The sequence below is a fragment of the Ischnura elegans genome, chromosome 7 (assembly GCF_921293095.1).
Source record: "Ischnura elegans chromosome 7, ioIscEleg1.1, whole genome shotgun sequence".
NCBI lineage: Eukaryota > Metazoa > Arthropoda > Insecta > Odonata > Coenagrionidae > Ischnura > Ischnura elegans.
In genome coordinates, this window is record NC_060252.1 from 34,980,768 (window position 1) to 34,996,134 (window position 15,367).

Below are 15,367 nucleotides of genomic sequence, written 5' to 3' on the forward strand. Positions count from 1 at the left end.
TTGAATTAAATGATAATTAAAATACTGGTTTTCATGTGGGTAATTCCTGTTAGAGATAGATTAGAGATTCGTGTTAGTAATATTGATAGAAATTGCATAATATACTGGAGCAAAAGTAAATACCATTTCTGAATTATTCGGGTAATAATAATCTAACGTAAATATTCTTCGGACTCCTCACAAAATTCTCATGCCACCTAGTTTTTTTGACAAGCGAGGTTATTCTATGCATTTCATACAAAGCCTTCCTTAGTTGTATTTTTTTAACCGTAGAGATTCAATTTCAGACGTTTTAACTTGGTGTGTATGTCACAATGCGGGACCCATGTAAGTCTCCACGCATTCTCAATCAAAAATATTGGATTGACGAGGTGGCCAGGGGAAGGAATTGGCACCCAATACCCTGAATGTGTGCAAATCGCACACTTATGGCTTAGTCTGGGTGAGCTATACATTTACCAATTAAATTCAACTTCCAGGCAGAATTACTGAGTGAGCAACGGTACAATACTCGATTGAAGTCCAATAAATGATCAGCCACTAGCCTTATTGAAGCATAAATAATATTTTATTAATTATTCTTTCTTAAGCCTTGGTTAAACACTTTGGTTTTATGCTGTTAATGGTAATTCTCACGCTAGTAGCTTAGCTTAGCTCCACCCTTAGCGAGGTAAATTAAAATTAGGACGTTCTTTACGATTAGGAACGGGATTACAAGGCGGAGAAAATTAGCATGAGTATATGAAACCGTTTCAACAGATAGAAAGAAAACTCCGATACAACAGGGTTTTACTTTTAATGAAATATAAAAGTTTCATCACGTCTAAGATCCTATTTAGAAATGTAACTGATATTTTAAATATAAATTTTAAATATTTGACTTTTGAGAACACTTTGATTTTAGCGCTGGACCTAGCGGTCACTTCAATAATCACTTCGTTTGCAAAACAGCAGAGACTTCAGATGAGAGAGACACACCAACCCAAGGACAAACTCTTCATTATATTCAGCTCCCTTATCTCCATTTTTAGAGGGCATAGTGCCAGAAACATTGGCTGAGAAGCTCTGGGTTCCGAGAGCCAAAGAAAGGCAAGAAAAACATTCTAACGCACCCAGCAATCCGTGGAGGAGTTGCGAATTACCCTTTCAACGGGAAATAGATTCCCGAACTATTTCGTTGTCAAACTTTCGGGCAACTCAGCCAATGAGATTACACAGAGAAGACCCAGGTCTGTTTCGTCGAAGCTTTACCTATGCTGCCACTTACAGCTTACTTGTTAGGGCGCATTTTAATCGGCTTAAAAAAGTGTCCGCATCGCGGCGATGAGTGTATAATTATAGATCCCTTTTCTTTAAATCTATGTGTGTACTCTAAATATAACACCCACTTTCGACCACTGACTGACTAATTCATACAAATGTTTGGGGTGAACGAGGCGTGGTGCGGCAATGCGCCATAGAATCGACCCCCACTAAAATCGTCGAGAAAAATTGTCGAAGCACTGAATTTTCTATCTACGACAGTATTACTAACTTCCATCTAGACTCTACCGTTTGGTGGCATTTGGATGTCAAAAAGTTGATTTTCCAAAAATTTCATTCATGTCAATCTGCCGTCGGCTAAACAAACGGTCACACTTGTTTCTCCATTTAAAGGGGCGATAAAAGATCTAGCCATATCCTCTTTTGCAAAATTCGCGGGAATGTCTTCAAAATGAGACTTTCAGCACAAAATTTCGAAACTGCATCAGTATCAGACTTCTTCCGATGGGATGCACGTGATAAAGGAGGAAGGTGCGCAACTACGCGATGCATAATATTTACATTTTGCTAATGTTATTTAAAACTTTTTTTGCCAACTTAGAAGACCAATATCGAGGAACACATAATGTATGTAATATATACCGTATATTTTTAAGTAAATAATTTTTCTATCTATTTGAAATGACCACATTCGATGCTATCTAATGAAATTGGAAATTTGAAGAACTCAAAGAAAAAGAACATCTATCCGCAAGGAGGAATAGAGAGGATTAAAGGAAGACGGCGAATATAGAACCAATAATTTGTGATTATCCTAGTTATTGAAATGTGGACTATTGATTTTCGAGAAGGTGCTCTTATATTGCTGGAAGAAACAATTTTCATACTGTTTACATACTTCAGCCTTTTCATTCTGAAGATATCAATTAAAGGCACTCTAATGTGTAAGAAATAATATTGTTGTAGAAAGCCAGAGTGAAATGAATTTTTTTAATACATCAAATGAATGTCGCTGGTTCAATATACCTACCCTTACATTTTGGGACATGCTTTGGAAAAAAAAGCAACTTGGTTATCGTTTTGACTATGCCACCACATTTTTTGTCATAAATTCTTCGGGATAAGCTCGTAAAAATGCCTCCATCGGTTTTATTTTCTGAATATACAGAATAAAGGTGAGCATTTGTTGCCACTAGCTCTCTAGATAAAACGTTTGATGGTTGGGAATGATACAAGTAAGTCATCAAATTAACTTGCCTACTGCTGGTATTGTGAGTACTCCACTGCATAGAGAGGCAAGCTTAATTTGTAGTTTTTATATGAATTTTCCCAATTTGTTTATTCTTGAATAACCTGTTTCGAAAGAGTATTGTTTTTGCGCAAACATCTTATCATCTAGTCCAATCTATTGATGATTTATTTCTTACTTCTTTCATCGATTTCATATTCAGCTTCAGCAAAATTCATTCAACTCAGCAATTTTTTGGTCTCTTTGCTTACTGTTGAATAACAGTCACAATAATGGCCTATGAGATCCCAACCTACATCGTACTCGAGAACCCCGAGAAGTAGAAATTCATGCATTCATTCTTACGCAAGGAGAGAACATAAAAAAGTAATCCCCGTCAAATTATATTGTGATCATGGGAGGAAAAAAACGAAGGCTGCAAGTCGCCTCGATAGCAGATTTTTCTCGAAGGCTCCTGGACGAAGGAGATCGCAGTATCGGTGGCGGTGGGAGGGGAGTTAGTAGGTGCAAAGGAATGCCGCGTGGCCGTATTCTATTCGAGGCCAATTCCGGCAGCGTTCCCGGGGCAATACCGCTCTCTTGCTCCGCCAAGGACATTGCCCGGCACTCAGCCATTCAGCTTCCCTGCCAAGATTCCGTGTTACGGCTATCGAGTGCTTGAGATCATACTCGGGATATTGCAACTCCGCGCCAGTAAGGTTCTTGCATTCCTCGGCGCAGAATGTGCATATCATTTTAGACTTAATCTGGAGTGGTCTGCCTACATAAAGGACGTGATCCAAGAGGAAAGAGCTATGATCATAGGCACTGGATTTCCTTACGTCGGCCCACGCTATTCAAATGATGATAATTCATATTATGCTGGCCGCTACGTCGCCAATATGGCACAAATAACGTAATAGCATCGGCGGCGAATACTATAGACTATTAATTAAATATGGACAAGGCACGTGCGGAGATTTATATCCGCGTTATTGTCGCCGAGGGTAAAATCAACAGCAAGATCGACGCTCACCCATCGTCTACTCTCGCACTAGTTCTAGCAGCAAAGCGAAAAGCGTTCTATTTCATTACGCAAGCATGAAATTTGGTACCAATTGTTTTTCCGTGGATAAATGTGAGTAATTATGCCCAAAGAACTCACATACTCACTCTATAGGGGGTGGGTGGGAGAAGAGTATAGTAAGTAGATGAAATCGAGAATTAATATATTCATAAACGAAAAAAAAATATTGCAAGTGCAACTAAAAAACTGAATTCGCTACCTGACGCGTTTTGATAATCACACATAATTTTCAAGACTTGTAGTTTTTCAGTAGAATTTGAAAGAACTCTACCATATATGACGGAATATTTGAACTTTATCTCACCTGAAACTAACCGTTTCATTTATTTTATGTTTATAAAAAAATCCTCTCCCCTCATAAAATATGGCCGATCTAATTCCACTATCTCTTTGGTGTAGTTCTCTATCAAAATTTTCCTCCCCAATTTTTCCAGCGCCTCCTCATTCCTCACTTTATCCATCTACTTCACTTACTCCATCCTTCTCCACGCAAACATATCAAAAGCATTTATTTTATCCCCATATTCCTCTAAGTGCATTCTGCTACATAACAACTTTCTCTTCTTATAGAAACTTCCTTTTCCTAAGCAATTCTTGTCTTTACCACGATTGAATTTAGATTTAGAATTCAAAATATAGAAACAGTTGACGAAACCCGATGCCAATCATGGACCACCAGGCCTTCGGTGCTTTGAGGCCGAGTTACAGCAAAGTATTTAGAATACCAATCTTCTCCTTGAAAAAAATGTATGAACGCGCGAGCTTCCATGGTGATCAGCGAAACGGAGTAGAAATCTTTCAATCTCGAATACTCAAACCTTCATTTTATATGTATATATTCGGGGTTATTGCATTACTCAGCACTAAGCAGGTGTGTTTGTCATTGAGACGTTATCTGAAATGTCCTTTCCTCAGGAAGCACTTGAATTCATAACGAATGAGTTACTAGTATGGAACTTAAGTTTTGTACAGATGTCAATCTCCTGGGATAGTGCTCAGACTATTGGCAAGCCCTATTTAGCCATTTAGTGATCGATATTTGCCTCGTGAACACCTGCTCCATTCAAGTTAAGACAACATTATTCAATTCTATTCTCTGCGTCCGTCTGGCTAACGCATCATTGGTGTGTGTATCAGCAGTAATCCTGAAATTGTAAATTCCAAATGTTATCGTTTTTCCTGCTCTTAAGACAATGAATAAGTCTTTACAACAGGAGGGTGCTACTTTGTTTGTTCGCATAATTAGTTTATTCCAATTGTGTACGATCCAGCGTTGGTCCATTTTTTCGGACAAGAAGCATAAGAGAACGACAGATGAGATAGAATGATGAGTGAACACTAGAGATAAATTTAATCCAAGAAAACAGAGGGAAGGGGCATTCACATGACATGAGCTTTGTGGTTCCTGACCGAAAGATACAATTTTTTAATCCGGACTCAGTTTTGTAAAACATTTGGATTTTTAACAGAGTGAGATGGTCCGAGTGATGGAGCTGTGTCCACCCCATCTTATTCGTTTACAACTGATTTACGCAATAATTTTAAAGGATCTGCAAGATTAAACGCCAAAATCATATTGCTCCTACTTGAACTGGTCGCTTCGTTACGACGCCGTTCCCCTTTCCTGAAATACACACAATGAAATACGGCCATATGTTGTCCCAAAAAATGTAATATAAAAAAACTCATAAAAAACCTAAACCATGACTGTGGCTATAAATTTCCATCTCGGAAGAAGTGAAGAGGAGATAATATTATGAGTTAGGTGTTAATCTGATGGGGAAGGCATGCATGCGTAAGGTAAGATGGCGAACAGAGAACGCGTAATCTAAGATGACGTCCAAAACGATTGTATTCAGGGGCTTGTATCAGCGATGTTTTGGGATGAAAAGGGAGGTTGAAGATAAGGGTAGATGACACCCAGGGTCTCCACAGCAGGTAGACACAAGGTCAGTTGGGAGCAGAGGAAAAAGAGGCAAGCCACAAAGGATTATACCCCGCTCACTTCATTGGCAAGGTGGTATCATTTACAGCAGTTGCGGAACTGGGGCAGAGGTCCATGCAGAACAGAAATCAGACATTATGTGCGGCGAAAATGGGGAGGGTGTACCGTCTTCCTTATCTTTATTGTGGAAACAAAACAAAGCATAAGAGGACGGAGGATGAGATGGGATTATGAGTTAACACCGGAGATAAAATTAATCCAAGCTAACAGAGGAGCGGTCATGTGAGAAGAACATTGGGGTTCCCTGCCAAAAGATACCAATTTTTAATCCGGAGGCAGTGTTTTTAAAAAATTTTGCATTTTCACAATGTGAGGTGGCCTGAGAGCTGGAACTGGCAAAGAGCTCACCCCCACATTGAATGTACGTAGTTCGCAAGCTCGTTGCTCAACTGAGCTCCCACCTCAGCTATGTTTGCAAATCTATGGGTTGAGGAACTGAGCGCCATTGAGTTGAACTGAACCCAGGGACGCATTTTTACGATCAGGAATAGGGTTCATAGGCACTTAAAATGAGACATGAACATATGAAACTTTTTTAATAGATAGAAAAAAGGATTATCCCCACATGACACAGATTTAATTTCGATAAAAAATAAAAGTTTTAGCTCGATTCTAAAATTTAATTATAATTTAATTAATTTAATTTAATTTAATTAATAAAAAATCTAGAACAATATTAAATGGTTTAAATGACAGTTTATGTCTCTAGGAATGAATACATTCAGCTTGGAGTATGTCCTATACGTCTTCTGATGAGATAATTTATAGGAGGAATGCGAATTCAGGATGAAAATAATGTCTATGATGCCAGGTAATAATTTAGGAAACTCACTCACAGATTATCAAAAAATAATCTTCAGTAACTTGAGACATACCACAGTTGGGATTCGAACTCGTGACCATCAGAATTGAATTTAGAATTATCATTTTTCAAGTTGGACCTAATTTGTTAAAAAGAGGCATTATTTTTAATGAAAAAAGACGAAAGCAGAGTAAATCGCTGCGATACAGAAATCTCTTGATCCTAAATGGTATTTATCACCGATATCTATGATAACACAGCTGCAAGCTCAATTCAAGAGGCAATCGATAATAAGAGTTGCATAAATTACACTAGGGCAAAAAGTTCTGCTAAAAAAAGTTCCCATCCTCATAAAAATGTTGCAAAAACAGTAGGGCAAGGGAATTTCTGGAATTTAGAGAATCCTCAAGACTTTAAATGACAAAACAGCGAGGCGATCGTTTTTAGGAGGACAGCGAATATTAATGCGGCCAGATTCCATGCGTACCTTTTTCCGAGACTACCAAGGGCCCGTTTATGTCGTGAGGAGGCTGTCTCCACATGCAACCAACTCTGGGAGAGCGCAAATTCAAAGCGAAGGTGACGGCAAGAAGAGGCGTGAACAAAACGCCGGCGCTAATGAAACGGCAAGAGCCCCCACAACTAAGAGCACGATTAATATATTTCTGCCGGGGTCATTTGTCCCGCACACAAGTGGCGCCTTCTCGCGGAGGGTTGGGAAAGGAGTTTTCATATGGAGAGAGGAGGTATGCGCAGCAAGTCGGCTATTGTGCAATGTGCGATGAATTGTGCGATTGGGTCGGCGAGACAAGCGGATATTACACACACGGGACCCACGCACATACATTGGGCGCGGAACAAGAGTGCGATCCAAGCGACGCCGTGGTCGTACGGGGAAGTAATCGTTTCGAATCGCCACGGGCGCCTTTTCATGAATTCAAGTGTCCAGGCCATTGTTTCCTCGTGAGGTCTTTCTTGTCGAGAGAGCAGATTAGGAGAAAAAAAACATGGAATGAAAACTTGCCTGTTCGGGCTGCTATTCAGGGGAGAAATGATATGTGAAGGGGCTGTTTTCTTTTCCTGGGTGAGCGGCCGTTTTTTTCCCCGGAAAAGACCTTAAATCCTCGGTATATTTTTCCGTAGAAAGACGGGCGGACTGTTAACACCTTCAAAAGTAGACAATGCCACAAATTAATTGGCGAACGGACGTCGAGGTTCAATCAATTTGACTGAATGAGTTGGCGTCGTCGAAACTATAAGGTTTTTTCTATTACAATTTTGTATTCCAAATATTAATTCAAAGAAATTTTTATTCCTGTAGCTAATATTCTCATTTCAATAGTTTTAATAGCCGGCAAAATTCAGTTAATTTATTGTCTCACCAATTCAGGCAATTAGCCTAGCCGGCAAATCCGGATGGCCATGACTTCGAATTCCGTCAAGAGCATGTCTCAAAATCCCTCTTGGTATCTAACCAAAATGTATTTATCCATTCCCTTAAAATATAATTTAGTAATTCCTACATTCACAACTATTTTTCGCTAACATTTAATGACTTCTATTGCCAGATTCTCGAAAATTTATTAAAATAATAATTCAACATAATCTTTTATGCTGTTTATGTGTCACAATTGTGTACATATTGATTCTCTTTCAAAGCCCTGATTATAATTACTGAAGTATTCTACCAATTAAGGTAGGTTTCCATGGTGTACCAAAGAAGTAATCTGGGAGCCTCCCTTTCCTTCCAGCACTGCCTTAGTCAATTCTTTGTAAGGCCTACTCCCTTTCAATCTATCTAAAAATCCTATTCTCTTCCTTCCCTTCCCTCGTTTACCCAACATTCTACCCTCTAACACCGTTTTCAACATCCCCTCTCCGCTAAGTACTCCCTCCATTCTGATGAAGGTTGTAACATAATGTAAACAAGCCACCATGTTGTTTGTTGAGATAATTTGAAATTAACAACGGTAGTGATGAGGCAAGAATGGGTAGTTAGGGACGCGGAGAAGAAATAGACAAGCGGGAGTCATTGTGTTGAGAAAGATACGTATAAGAAGTGTTTTAGAAGATCGGGAGAATATAAAAAAAAGAGAGGACGCAAAGAAAAAGGAGGCGCCTAAAAGAGAGAGAGAACCGATACAAGGAGGGACGCGTGATCGAGAGACAGGGATCACAGAGGAGGATATCAGGCAGAGAGTGGAGTTGTGGAGCACTGTACTATCCGGCAGTGTTTGAGTGGAGACGCGAGCAGTGAACCCGATAAGTAGACTTGAATGATTATAACCAATACACAAGGGGAAGAGTTAAAAGCCCATTGGAATATACTGGGAAGTTATGCAATCTGTTTGTTATAATGATCGATTGTAAATTGGGCCCAATTAGTCTTATTTCTTGATATTCTGAATATAAAAGTGTAAAAGTGATATTTTGTGCATGTTATTTTATAATTAAGTGTGTTTTTATACCCTAAGATAACACGAAACCAAATAAATAGTAGGTGAGTAGTGTCACGTAATTTTGGTAGCGTTACAAGGTGTATAAGTGTATCAAAACGTTGGCAAAAATTACATTAACACGCTTGCCATACCTAAATTCTATGACATTAATTTAATGGAAAAACTCAATAAAAATACCCTGATGAAATTTTTATATAAAGAGATGCTGGAAATAATTTTAAAATCGGATTTAGGCCTACTCACTTCCTCATCCCTCCCACCACCATAGGGTTCCTGACTTGATGCTGCTTCCCATTCCCCCTTAAACTCGCCACCACCTCTTCCACTTCATGCTAACATTCTTCCTGACTCTAATTACATGTAAACTTGTAAATGATATCTATAATAAGTCCCTGATAATGATGCTTTGCGTCAAAAAATAATTTAATATTTTCAATTCAATAATAACATATGCTATTATTCGTCATCGCTTATCTTTCTTATCCGTCTGCCGAACAATTATCATAAATCGCCATTTCGGCTCACACAATTAGTGCTTATTATATATTAGTGCAATTAGCACAAGTAATATTGTTCAAGCATCACCGTAAAACATAGCGAAGCACAAAACAATGTGTTCACACCCACGCATCAAGATATGCGTGGTCCAATATTATTTCATTAATGCATGGGGCAATGGTGAGTAATTAAGTTAGAATGATGTACTTTAACGTCATAAAATCAATAAGCCCGGGCATGAAGTCCTACATGGTGTCCGTGAATGAAAAACTTGAAGTGCTTCCTGACAGTTTTTTAAGTATACCGGGACTAGCCACGGTGATAACTTATACGGGAGTCACCCGCAATGCACAATCGTGCGAAAGATCCACAGAGAAAAAAATCATTCGCCTTGACCGGGATTCGAACCCGGATCCCCCGATTCCTGACACCTACTTCCTGACAGTTTCACTAGTCATACGACGCATTTCGCCGCAAAGAGTTATTGGACTGTTGCGCCTAATGCTGAATCAGCACATCGAAACAGATAAAGGGGTTATAAAACTGAGGGAGATTTTGCAGTATTCCTGTATCGGATCATCCGATAATTAATTAATGCATGCAGTTAACTTGATCATATTCCTTTCATTCCTTATATGTCCTAGTTAAACTGTAACACGAGAGGGATAATTTTGTGGAATTTTTAATTTTCATTGTTAACAGGAAATTTAACAACGCTCTTGGAATCTTGAAGCAAAACAATACAGATTTCCTCTTTGCTTTCAATTAGTTCTGCGACACGGAAAATTTGAAATGCAGAGGCTTTTTAAAACGCGATACCTGGGGATTAATTCTCCGTAACGAATTTTCGCGAGAGTAATTAGAAGGAATGCAAGGTTATTAATTTCGTCGGAATGTTTCACGATATTTGGGGCGGTAGATACGCAGCCCATAACGCGAGTCATGCCAGGGCCGTTCTAACAGGCCACACTTCCTGCGGTGGAGCAGACTCCGAAGGACGCCTTCCCGCCCAAAACACGGCCTCCTTCAAAGGCCAAATATCAAAGGCAACCCGAATTCCAGAGGTGAAACTTAAGCGGTTGGCACGAGAAACGAATCACAAGTCATTCTCAGGAAAATTGCCGTATATTACCTCCTTACTACACTTTCATCTCATTAATGGTAATGTTTGGTATTTGGAGTAACACTATCTGCCTCATGAGGAGAGGATACGGATTGGAGGGTGGAGCGAAACCCAGAGCAATACATTAAATTATCAGTATTATATTATCTCACAACTGTACCTTAATTTATTCATGGTAAGTCATAGTATGGTATTTGGAGGAGGTAACTGGTAGCTAAGTTCATTTGCGCCATGAGGGAAGAGTGGATGAGGAAGGGTGGAGAGAAACCCGGTGTCGAGATTATCCTGATCTTATCAAAAGGCGCCAATGGGATCACGGCTGAACATTCCATCTGCAGGAAAGAAGTTCTGCGCTTAAAGTGACCTCCATATAACGCTGAATCAAGGATCGGGAAATTCCTGATAAATTTCTGCCACCGCTAGGATTTGAACCCGGGCCTATGGGGTATTAAACCAGCATTCAAAATTGAATAATTTGTATTTACACTCAGTTTTTCGAAGTTGATGAAAATACGAATACAATATCGTAACATAGTAACTTACAAACTTAGCAATGCATAAAAGGTTTGTCAATTTTTTTTATATAATTTAAATTTTTTCTGAATTTAAAGCAATTTTTTTAATATCTTTTTTTTTAAATAATTTTCACTGCAAAAATTCATTTTAGAATATATGAGCACATTTTTTATTTATTATAACTATCATCTTTTCGTATAATAAGCCTTGAGAATGGAATATAAATTTCCGATACGTCAGCAAGAATATTTTTATAGAAGATAACGCAGCAATATGATTAAAATCCACTTTTCTTTTCCGTAAAATAAACTTACTTCTAAATAACCTTAAGGACCTAGGCAAGGGATTTGAAATTTCAACCAACAGCCGATTCCGATCGCGATTGATCCAAAAAAAAGAAAGACCGAGTCCTTGGCAGAGTATAAATTTTAACTTCTTAATTTTATTACCTTTATATATGGATGGTTATTTATATGGAGTTTGGCCTCTCCATGGTATCTGCTAGTTCACTTAAAAATACGTTTTCAGGGAATATTCTCATTTTCGTCATATTTTATCCACCGAAGGCCTTAACAATGGAGAATTCCGTGCTATAATACCTGGAAAATGCATTATGCATTAGAAAATGCGAATTTTTATGCAGGCTAGAATGGCATTACATTTATAGAAAGCATTTTAACTTTTTATGACTTATGAATAAATATGCAACTGTAGCAAAAAAATCTCATAAATTTTAGTACAGGTCATGAAAAACATTACATTTAGTTACGTCATCGTGCTACAATTTTATACTAATCTATGACCAAATGTATGCTGCAATTGATGTTAAGTCAAATTAAGGAATTAGATCGGTAATGGATTTAATTCAAGTGGCCCATGTACTTTATTAAGGTCACAAATAAGAGTGAGCCAATTTTCTATTCGAAATTAGACACTTCTAAAACGCCTCATATGATTATATAAAGGGGAATACTACCTAAGGCTCACATTTATAGCTTCAATCTTGATTTTTAAAAATCAATCATCCATGAAAAACAGCAATTCCAGAAAACAGATTAAATTATCTCATTCATATTTTGCCTGACCAAAATTTCCAACAGGATGCAACACTGGAATTTAATTCTTCGCCTAATTTAATCTACACTGTATAAAAATTTCTTATCCGAAAAGAACTTGGGTAAATATAGTTAGAAATTCTCGCTATTCTTGAAGAATAACATTCCAATAAGAAATAAAAGAAGTATTCAAAATTTAGAACGCAGCCAATAAAAACTAATATCTTATTCGGAATCGTACGTAACTTTAATTTTAATTGTCTCATCAACACATAAAAATTGTCTGATTCCTACCATATAGAAATACTCACTATGAATTGAAGACAAAAATATTAATAATATATTAATTATAAAATGTATAAAACAAATAAGATACCTTCCTATACATATTATGTTTAAAAAGGTAAATAATGCTTCTAGCCGGTCTTTATAAATACGGATCACATCATTTTCAGTAAAATATCTCACCCGCTAGCAGGTTATCCGGTTTCTCTTTTTTGAGTTAACTTTTTGTAATTATGATGACACATAGTATGCCGAGATGGGTATCTTTCACGGATAAACATGAGCCGGCCGAAGGAATCTTATCTCCTCCACTCGTTCACCCATCGCATTTTAGCCTCCTAATTTCCAGGGATCCGAGCTCGCAGGCCCGAGGTCGTGAATTTTAAGCCTGTCAACTTCAGCAGAACACAAATAACAATCGCCCCCACGCATATACTACCTCCCCGAAGGACATGAGTGCGATAACTACCCCTTCACCCACGCCCTGCTGTCCGTGGGAGACCGTGGGATACCTACTTAGTGGCAGATTATGGCCCACGATTTTGCAATTTAATCCTTTTGAGATAAACCCATAGTTATTTGAACATTCCTTCCTTAGGAAGCCTTCTACATTTTTAATCTTTCAACAAAATAACATACAGTTCTTTGCATTTTTAAACATGCTAATAACAAATTCGCAAATCAATTTTGACATCACCAACAATTTAAATGGAAAATTCGACTTAAATGGTTTCTATATGCATGCACACGAAGAATAGCAATAAAGGAACTGCCCATAATGATTCAAGACTAATTAATTGTAATCCATCAAACGATAATTGACCTTAATATAAAGTTAATATTGTAACAGAGCAGCTGACAAACTAAAAAACTACACTAAATTTATAGCAAAGTACATAATTTATTTCCTAAAATATATCGCTTAAAATTTTCGATTAGATATTTTTTTGCGCAGTAAAATTGATATTGTAAATTAATTTCAATCTTTCTAATCTATCCACAAGATACATTAGCACTTGCGAGTTATTGTCTTTTTCGTGAACGATTTTTGTGTATCGAAACGGAAAATTTACGAATGCAAGAGCGAAATTAGAACATTTTCTATTTTCTCTACATGCATTCACACAAGTTGAGTGGCTACACGGTGAATTTTCGTGTTTATCTACGCGTTCATATATTTAGACATTAACTCTTACGGATTAATATACCGACACAACAGACCTCAAGAAGCTGTAAGAATCTAATTTTATTATAAAAATAAATATACTAGAAAATATTAAATTAACAAGAAAGTATCAGTACCAAAGATCATTAATAAAGCATTAAAATAAATATAGCGATGAATATTGATTAAAACTCTCCAAAATCGAAGCTAAATGAATATCTGATTGCTATTTTAAAATTGAATAATATAAGACTATATTTCCAACATTTCAGGCACTAATAAATAAGGAGCTCAATCGAAAAGCTTGTTTTTCCGTTTGCATCACCAAATAACGCAACGCAAATACGTTTTTTTCGAAACCATGGTATACATTTTTCAGTAACTTTTTTTGAAAGTTGCTGAGAAATTGTAACCATGCTCTACTGTTTATTGATAAAATAGATATTTTCATACTAAACATGCTTAATGAATATATTTCCAATTTATTTTACAAATCCTCACGCAATGGAAAATAATATTTATTCAATATGAAGGATTCAATGGTTTGAAGGATTTATTGCATGCATGATTCCTATTTGTGAGTGAAATTTCTGTTGTAGTAAATATAAATAGTATTGTTATAACAAGGTTTAATTTTCTTCGCAGGTGCAGTTGCAGTAACCACTGGCTCCGCTTCGCTAATCAGGTAAGAAAATATGCAATTAATGAAAACCAAGCATCATGGAAATCAATAATTTTAGCCCTCAATTAGTTGGATTTCAGTCAGTGGGTTTTAGCCCCTGCCTGCCAAACCGAGGGTCGCGGGTTCGAATCCTGTCTGGGTAGATTAACTCGATCCAGGGAATGAGCGTTTGTGTCGTACATTGCTGCCTGTTTGAACCCCTGACGTAAAGGTCATAATGCACTGCTTTCAGGAGTAAATAGAAATTAAGAAAAATAATTGATACATGTAATCCATTGTTATCAAAGTATTCCACCGATTAAGATAGGTTTCCATGGTATAGAATTTTGGAAGAAGCATTTTGGATGCCAACCCTTTCTTCATATACTTCCCCCTTCAGTTCACAATAAGGCCTACTACCTTTATTTCTATTTAAAATCCTATTCTTTTTCTTCCTATCCCTCGTTTGCCTAACATTCTACCCTCTAATATTGTTTTCAACATACCGTCCCCGCTAAGTACTCCCTCCATTTAATCCTTCTGTCTCTTCGGCATCTCATCTAGACTCCTCACCCACCATGCCCAGCATTTCGTCCCTCCTCCTCCTTTCCGTCAACTTCACCTTCTTCATTTTTCTCCAATGTATTTCATAGCATGCTCAAAAAGGCTGATTGCTAACATTGTATTGGCTATCTGTAAAATGCTATTCGGTTAAATTTCTTGTTTTTTTTCTTCCAAGCGAGATTATCACAAAATATAGGTACTCGTTCACGAAGTTTCACACAAATCTGCTTCATTATCAAGAACACTTTCCAGTCCCCCTAAAGTAAAGAGACGAGTCAACTTGTCTCCGGAGGTTAGTTGGGGACATTTAGCGTGGGCGGAGCTTCGGCAAGAGCGCGTGGTGGATGGGGTCTGAAAAGGCAAGAGACCAAGGTGGGACGAAGCCTGTGACGAATGGAGTCCAGAAACGAGCCATGAGTAACATGGGATCAAATCTACGCTTTAGTTTGTTCAGTAAAGATAGAGCTCTAGCGAGATTATTGGCAGAGGACAGTGCTAAGCGACAATGAATTCAAATCAAAGCAATAATATTAATGATAAATTTCAGGAGAGCATGTAGAAAATATTAGACCCTGACATAACTCAAATGTAATGTACTCTCTTAACCGATTGAATAATGGTGAAAATATAATAATAATATGATGATGTTGAAGAGC

At 37.6% G+C, this 15,367-nt stretch overlaps 1 protein-coding gene across 3 annotated transcripts in view; it reads left to right on the forward strand.

The window, feature by feature from the left end:
- Positions 1 to 15,367, forward strand: part of LOC124162110 (proteoglycan 4) — a 673,012-nt gene that overhangs the window by 294,983 nt on the left and 362,662 nt on the right. For all 3 annotated transcript variants that reach the window (XM_046538503.1, XM_046538505.1, XM_046538504.1), the window contains exon 2: positions 14,132 to 14,171. The gene's annotated coding sequence lies outside the window, so the exon portion shown is untranslated. The remainder of the gene's footprint in view (positions 1 to 14,131; positions 14,172 to 15,367) is intronic.